The sequence below is a fragment of the Borostomias antarcticus genome (assembly GCF_949987555.1).
Source record: "Borostomias antarcticus genome assembly, chromosome: 26".
Taxonomy (NCBI): Eukaryota; Metazoa; Chordata; class Actinopteri; order Stomiiformes; family Stomiidae; genus Borostomias; species Borostomias antarcticus.
In genome coordinates, this window is record NC_140259.1 from 8,637,753 (window position 1) to 8,646,416 (window position 8,664).

The following is an 8,664-nucleotide window of genomic DNA, read 5'->3' on the forward strand; positions in this document are numbered from 1 at the left end:
GGCAGGGGTTGGGGTAGGGTGAGTATGAGTGTGCCTGGGCCCAGATAGAGGCAGGGGTTGGGGTAGGGTGAGTATGAGTGTGCCTGGGCCCAGATAGAGGCAGGGGTTGGGGTAGGGTGAGTATGAGTGTGCCTGGGTCCAGATAGAGGCAGGGGTTGGGGTAGGGTGAGTGTGAGTGTGCTGGGCCCAGATAGAGGCAGGGGTTGGGGTAGGGTGAGTGTGAGTGTGCTGGGCCCAGATAGAGGCAGGGGTTGGGGTAGGGTGAGTGTGAGTGTGCCTGGGTCCAGATAGAGGCAGGGGTTGGGGTAGGGTGGGGGTAGGAAAAGGATACGGACCCGGGTTAGGGTGAGGAGAAGGGGATCTGAGCCCAGGACTGGTGTATGTCTGTGTGTGCATGAGTGTGAGCGTGCCTGGGTCCAGGTGAGGCAGGGGGGAATCCTTGAATAAAGATGCTTGAATCCATACCCAAAGTCTGTTAAAAGAGAGCTATTTTGTCATAGGTTGTTGTAGCCTACTGTATACTATAATGACCATAAAACAGCTGTGTTGATTGTTAAAACCCACATATGGATCACAATGAACTTGAACCTCCGGAAATTCCTGCGGCCAAAACATCCTGTCAAACAGTATATCTGGTTTTACAATCAGTGTGTGTGTGTGTGTGTGTGTGTGCGTGCGTGTGTTTACTGTACTGTAAGCTATACGAGTTATAGGTGCGTTTCTTTTGCGTTTCTTTTTGGAGGTCACATGGTGTGATACTCTCACATGACAATGGTTTGGTTTAATGATTAACCAATAGGGCCTACATTTTTTTCTGATTTATGATTAAACGACTCAGTTTGTCTGTCCATTTTGTTCATTGTATTAAACTACTCCCCGTAGCCTAGTTCCTGTTCATTGTTTTCCAACACCGTTTCCTTGGGGAAGTTATCCGCCTGTCTGGATCTAGGAGCTGGTGGAGGATAATTACGGGAAGCCGCGGGGGCGGGGCCTGTCCAGAACACCGGGCTCATCTCCTGCCAGGATTGGCTGGCTCCCCCCTCAGCACGCTCTCCCATTGGCCGTTCACAACATCAATCCAGCGCTTTCGAAGTCCCACAACTTTGAAACTTTTTTTTGGACCAAGAGGGGTCAAGTTACAAACTCTTGTAACTGATCTTAGCGGACAGAGAAGGAAATACTCTTTCAATTATTTACACATCAGTAGAATACCTGATACAAAACACAGTTAGGTGGCGGACGAGGACCACCGGGAAGAGCTTCGGATAAAGACGAGGGATATTTGGCAGGAAATGTTGTGACGGTCACTTTGAGATGGGGTTGCCATAATGAAAACTCGAGATTTTGCCTTGAAGTGAATTATTGTCATTTGTATCCAGACTGACCCGCTCCCGACCCGCATCCGGCCTGATAGAAGGAAAGGTAAGGTTCAACCCCAGCTCTGATACGGATCTAAATCTGACTAATCTTTAAACATTTGCCAACAACAACAGATTTTGGCTGCCCGAGGGAGGAGGGGGGTCGAGCGGGGAAGGGGATGTCCTTCTACGGGAAACATGGGGATGTATTCTGGCCTCTACAATCTTTTAAAGCAATACCAGTAGCCTTAAGCTATTATAGTTATGTCATTCCTTGTCACGATCCCTTTGAGTGTTGACTGTTGCATTGTCCACTTTTGATCGGCAGCTGTCATGATTGATGACATGATGAGTGGACTGAAGTCTGACGTTCAGTTGATGTCGGAACAATTAGTGATGTAGCCTATTCATTTGCTTGATATTGCCTACATTCGCCTATCCAGGTTTTCTGTCACACAGAACCAGAAATAATAGAAACCATGTGTATGAATTTGCATTGTAAAATGAACCCCTAGGCGAGATGTGTCTTATTAATGCTCTGCCTGTGGCGTGAAGGACCCGTATATAAACTCATCTCACAGGCATTTATCATGTCACGGGCATTTATTAAGCATCTGTCATGTTGTCACTTGAATCGTGGTTTCGGATGAGATGAGAGCGTCTTTCTGCTCCAACCATCCGTAGACTATCTGTAAAAAGAAAAATGCTTAACCCTTTTAATACGACCACGTCACCGGCAACATTTTAAAAATATCTAACAAATATTTAATAATATTTTTTTTTTTAAATCTAACAAATCTAAAAAAAATCCTCACTCCAACACTTGCTGAAAGCTGAGAAACTGCGCTTTCTAGTATTATAGGGAAAATCCAATTAATATTCGAAATGTTGTCACTTTATTTTCAGGGTTAAAAGGGTTAATGTAGGCTTGCTCAACACTGACCATGTCGCTTTCCCCGGGAGGGCTGTGGCCGGCACGTCGGTCAGTTTGAGCTGTGGTTGTGTTTGGCTGGCTGGATGTGGGTTTTGAAATATTCACCTGTTATCTTACAGAATGAACTGCACGACTGACATGCCAGTATAACGTTTGTTAATTTTATTCACAGGCTGCTCCAACAAATGTGACTGCTCTCAAACTAGTGAGCGTGAGACTGTTGACATTCAACGTGGGCGGGGCATTTCAGGACCACGTACAAACCAGTAGGTGTCCTGATGGGCACCTGACTAAAAGTAACCAATATATTCATTAGCTATGAATATTACATCCTCCTCTTTATAAAAACAACAACAAACAACCAAAAGGCCTTATAGTGCAAAGTGTCCATCTTAGTAGGTAAACTGTAAACATGACATGAACAAACTTAGCCTTTTGTTCAATAGTAACAATATTAATAATGATACCAACTCTTAAGGTAAAATGTAGACTATTTCACTAGAACGATATTGACCATATTTATGAAAGGTTTGACTGTACAACTTGATTCACAAAGTGCCAGGACCAAAGGTAAGTAATGCATACTTCAAGGTTACATACAGGTTGTTTTTTTTTTTTTTTTCTAGGGCAGCGTTCGGCGTACACCCTTTACAATTCACAGGTCCAAAAGGGTTCGAGGCCTGACCTCTCTGCCTGACCTGGTGCGGTAGGAAACCTCTGTTTCTGGATCGGACGACAGCTCTGGGGCGTGTGACACAGGTAAGTCCATTGCTTCACTTGGGTGTGTGACAGGTGTGTGATTTTCTTCTGGTGTGATACCATCAGGTGAGTATGGGTCTGGTTCTGGTGTGGGAGCGTGGTGCGCTTTGGTGCTCCGGAGGTGCCTCCGGTTACGGCGATACACTTGACCATCTGGAGTGCGGACGTGGTAGGATCGCTCGGTGTCAGCAGGCTGTACGACCACTGCTGGCTTCCAGTGTCCTCGTTCCTGGAGTCTGATGTGCTCTCCACTGTGTAGGGGTGGTAGTAGCTTACTGGACCTGTCGAAGTATTTCTTCTGATGCATTTGTCTCTGCACTCGCGTTGCATGTGTCTTCTGATGGCTGACGACCTTCGGTAGCAGCTGTTGGTTGGTGCTTGGCAGGACAGAACGCAGCCTGCGGCTCATCAGTAACTGCGCTGGTGACTTGAAGCTATCAACGGGCGTGTTCCGGTACTCTAGGAGACTGATGTATGGGTCTCGTCCATCTGCTCTGGCCTTGTCCATGAGAGCCTTGGCGGTCTGTACTGATTTCTCTGAGAGGCCGTTACTCTGTGGGAAAAACGGGCTTGATGTGACGTGGTCGAACTCCCATGACTCGGTGAAGGACTCAAACTCCTTGGAGGTGTATTGGGGCCCGTTGTCTGAAACCAAGGTCTCGGGGATGCCGTGCCTGGCGAAGCTTGCCTTGAGTTTGTGGATGACGGCTGTTGACGTGGTGCTGGTGAGTCTGTCCAGCTCGAAGAACCGACTGTAATAGTCGACAGTTACCAGATAGTCCTGGTTGTTCCACATGAAAAGATCTGTCCCAACGACCTGCCAGGGCCTGTCTGGAATACGGTGTGGTATCATGGGCTCCTTGGCGTTTGCTGGGCGTCGTTCTTGGCAGACAGAGCATCGCTCCACAATGTCCTCTATGTCCTTTCCCATCCCCGGCCAGAACATGATGTCCCTGGCCCTTTGTTTACATTTTTCCATCCCCATATGTCCAGCGTGGATTTTTGACAACATCTCCTCCCTGAGGCTGGCTGGGATGACGATCTTCTCTCCCTTAAGGATGATTCCATTTGCCTTTGACAGCTCGTCACGGTGGTTCCAGAACTCAGACACGCTCTGGGGACACTTCATTCTCTCCTCGGGCCATCCGTCTAGTATCACCTGGCTGAGCTGCTTGAACTGTGTGTCATTTTCTGTCGCGGCCGCAATTACTTCCAGTTTTGCATCACTCACCGGTAAGCTGTGATAGACAGTGTGCACCTGCCAGTCCATCCCCTCACTCAGGTTGTCATTGTCGGGAGATGTTAAGAACTTTCTGGAGAGTGTGTCGGCGACGGGGATGTCCTTACCAGGGCGGTGTTCGACGGTGAAGTCGTATCTTTGGAGTTGTAGTATCATACGTTGCAGTCTCGGTGGAGCTGCAGCGAGGGGCTTCTTCAAGATGGATTCAAGGGGCTTGTGGTCAGATTCCACCAGGACGTGGCGTCCGTAGGCGTATTGGTGGAAACGCTTAAAGCCGAAAAGGATGGCGTACATTTCCTTTTCTATCTGTGCGTAGTTCACCTCACTGTCGGTGAGGGACTTGGATGCGTAGCTGATGGGCCTACCCTCTTGGAGCAAAACGGCTCCGAGCCCGTGCTTCGATGCGTCCACCTGTAGACTGAGGGTTTTCTCTGGATTGAAATAGGCCAAAACTGGTCCTGGTTCTATGGTGATCACCTCTTTCATCTTCTGGAACGCTGCATCATGCTGTGTGTCCCACAGGAACTCGTTGTCCTGTTTTAGCAGCTGTCGCATGGGCGCGTTCACCTCAGAGAGGCAGGGGGCGAACTTGGCCAGGTAGTTGGCCATGCCTAGCACAGTCTCTAGCTCTGCCCGGTTCTTTGGCGGCTCCATGTTCCTGATGGCTGATACTTTTTCAGGGTCCGGTTTGAGACCGTCTGCTGAGAGCCGATGCCCAAAGTAGCCTACTTCAGTGGCTCCGATGGTGCTCTTTTCGGGGTTGAGCCGGACCCCTCTCTCTCGCGACCTCTGCAGCATAGCGCGAAGTCTCCTGTCGTGCTCTTCTCTGGTCGCTCCATAGATGAGGACGTCGTCAACAATGGCGACTACTCCGTCGAGACCCTCATATGTTTCATCTATTTTGCGCTGGAATTCGTCTTGAGCGGAGATAATTCCAAATGGTAACCGTAGGAATCGGTAGCGTCCAAACGGCGTGTGGAATGTTGTGAGCCTGGACGAATCCTCGGACAGCTTGATGGCCCAGTATCCTGAGCGGGCGTCTAGAACGCTGAAATAGCGAGCTCCGGCTAGCTCAGACGTGATGTCCTCTAGTGTGGGTAGCGGGTAGTGCGGGCGCTTTATGGCCTTGTTCAAGTCTCTGGGGTCTAAGCAGACTCTGAGCTTGCCTGTCCGTGGTTTTTCTACAACCACCAGCCGGTTGACCCACTCAGTCGGTTCAGTTATCTTGGCGATGATGTGTGTGCGTTCCATCTCCTGCAGCTCTGCCTTTAGTTGACTGCGTAGTTTGTGTGGAATCTTCCTTGGTGGGGCCACCACTGGTATTGCGTTCGGGTCAAGGTGGATTTTGCATTCTCCTGGGAAAAGTCCGATCCCTTTGAAAATATCACCGAACTCCTCCATCACTGTCTGTTTCCCGAGAGGAGGCGGCGCTGTGACTGACAGCACCAGCTTGATGAGGTCCATGTCTAGACATGCTTGTAGACCTAGTACAGGAGGCGCTTGCGTGTCCACAATGTAAAAGTCCAGCATCATGCCCTGTTCCTTATATTTGCATTTTATTGTGCATGTCCCTTTTATTTTGAGCTGCTCTCCACCGTAGCCTGTCAGTCTGCGTGTGGTGGGTTGGAGCTTGGACTCCTGCTTCAGGCTGTGGTATTCTCTCAGGGGAATCACATTCACTTGAGCACCAGTGTCCAGCTTGAATCTGAGTTCTGCGCCCTGTTTCCCTATCTCTATGCATGCAAACGCCTGCTCTACGTCTGCAACATGTTCTTTCTGCACTACATCTACAAAGAGTTCGTCTGTGTCTGACTCTGGGCTGTGACTCACTTCATGCACCGTCTTCCTATTAAACTGACTAGATTTACAGACGGCGCTAAAATGATTAAATTTTGCACATTTTGCACACTGTCTCCCTTTAGCCGGGCAGTCATCTAAGTTCTTGTGCCATCTGTTTCCGCAGTAACTACAGTTTTTCGCACGTTTTGTGCCTCCATCACTCACTCGAGTTTTTTCTTCTGCTTGGCGCGCTTCTTGCGCGGTCCCCTTTGATGTGCGCCATTGTACTGCGTGCACTTGTTGCTGTTCACGTAAGCTGCCGGTAGCTCCACTGAGAGCTTTTGTCTGTGTCTGGGTCAGCTCGTGTGATCTAGCTATGTCTATAGCTTTGTCCAGTTTCAGCTCAGACCCGACATTCAACAGCTTTTCTCTTACTTTAGCCGAGTGTATACCGAACACGAAACGGTCCCTGATCATCTCATCCCTGTCCGCGTAGTCACAGTCCCTTGCCAGTAGTTTCAATCCGGTTATGTATTGTTCAAAAGATTCACTAGGTCCCTGAGCCCTTTCCTGGAATTTGTATCTAGCGAATATTGTGTTCTTTTTTGGCGTTACATATGCTTCAAAACGATCGTAGTAGCTTTTCAGTAGCTTTGCCTCACCCGCAGTTAGGACCCACGTGTTAAAAATGTCTCGTCCTCTTTCTCCTACCCACAGGAGCAAGTAGCTGCATTTCTCCTCTTCTCCTTTGCTTTTTAGCGGGCCGGAGAACATCAACTCAACGTGTTGCTTGAACTTCCTCCATACCCCAGGTAAGTCGAGAGAGTCCCAGTCCATGTGGGGCGACGGTACTCCCGTTGGTTCCATGCTCGTCTGGGTACTGTTCCTCTATTCTGACACCATGAAATATTCACCTGTTATCTTACAGAATGAACTGCACGACTGACATGCCAGTATAACGTTTGTTAATTTTATTCACAGGCTGCTCCAACAAATGTGACTGCTCTCAAACTAGTGAGCGTGAGACTGTTGACATTCAACGTGGGCGGGGCATTTCAGGACCACGTACAAACCAGTAGGTGTCCTGATGGGCACCTGACTAAAAGTAACCAATATATTCATTAGCTATGAATATTACAGGTTTGACCCACTTTACAGACCATCCAGAGTCTTTACAGCTGGCGAGGCCAAACCTTGATTGTTTCCTGGTCTGGTGCCGGGGTGAGAACGTACCAACCCAGCAAACACACAACGTCAGGGAGACGTTCAGATCATGTCTTAATAACGTCCGTCGGTCCTGAACCCCGTGTGTTCGTCTGCTGGACCCCTCAATATTCACACGTCTGGCTTGGACCCCTCTAAGACGTCTGTGGACGTGCAAAACGGGTCCAATATCTGAACGTCTAAAATAAACATTCATTCTGGCTCCTAATTGGATGTCTTTGGACGTCCGAAAAAGACAAAAAAGACGTCTAAAAGACGTTTTTTAGACGTGTCTTTGCTCAGTGGGAAAGGACCCTCCATCTGGCCGGTGTACGCAGGCCTGCTGTTGCCTAGGAGACGTGAAGCAGTCCAGAGTGGTAAATCAGCAGGACAATCAGCCTGATATTAAGATTAGTATTTGACAGACGTCAAAACACGGTTTTCTCTGTAATTGCTCTACTCGTATAATAATACATTTTCTTTGTAAAGCACTTTTCATTGTGAGAGTCTCTGAGGTGTGTGAAGTGTGTGTGTGTGTGTGTGTGTGTGTGTGTGTGTGTGTGTGTGTGTGTGCGCGCGTGTGTGAGCGAGCGATTCTCCTGGTAGTCATTCTCACCTCAATCTATCTTAGATAGATAGATAGATGGATGGATGGATGGATGGATGATGGATGGATGGATGGATGGATGGATGGATGGATGGATGGATGGATGGATGGATGGATGGATGGATGGATGGATGGATGGATGGATGGATGGATGGATGGATGGATGGATGGATGGATGGATGGATGGATGGATGGATGCACGTCAACACGCTAGCTCTCTTGGGTGTGAGAGTGGACAGATGGGTGAGAGGATGATACTGATAGACTGCTAGGCTAGATGACACATAGTGTAGTAAATTGCCAGTTTGAGAACCTATCAATGTCTATCTGAGTACCCTCCCACGTTTCACATGTCCCATGTTGTTTGTATGACAGGCCTGTCTCGTTGCTGTTGAATACACAGGATTTCACGATGGAGACTTTTAATACATTTCCCGTCGGTGAGACGGGAGTCGTAGATTGAGAGGAGAGACTAGTGTTCAGTTTATGAAGGAATATCAATCCCAAGCGTTTGTGACTGAGAGTGTGCTTGTTCTAGTCGCTGGTTTGTGACAGTGTGCTTGTTCTAGTCGCTGGTTTGTGACAGTGTGCTTGTTCTAGTCGCTGGTTTGTGACAGTGTACTTGTTGTGGTAGCTAGGTTGTAATTGAGAGTGTGCTTGTTGTGGTAGCTAGGTTGTGACTGAGAGTGTGCTTGTTGTGGTAACTAGGTTGTGACAGAGTGTGCTTGTTGTGGTAGCTAGGTTGTGACTGAGAGTGTGCTTGTTGTGGTAACTAGGTTGTGAC

The 8,664-nt window shown here is 48.4% G+C and overlaps 1 protein-coding gene across 1 annotated transcript in view; it reads left to right on the plus strand.

Moving 5' to 3' along the window:
* Positions 1-1,218: 1,218 nt before the first annotated feature.
* Positions 1,219-8,664, plus strand: part of tnfaip8l1 (tumor necrosis factor, alpha-induced protein 8-like 1) — a 15,570-nt gene continuing 8,124 nt past the window's right edge. Inside the window, exon 1 of the mRNA XM_084459003.1 lies at positions 1,219-1,422. The gene's annotated coding sequence lies outside the window, so the exon portion shown is untranslated. The remainder of the gene's footprint in view (positions 1,423-8,664) is intronic.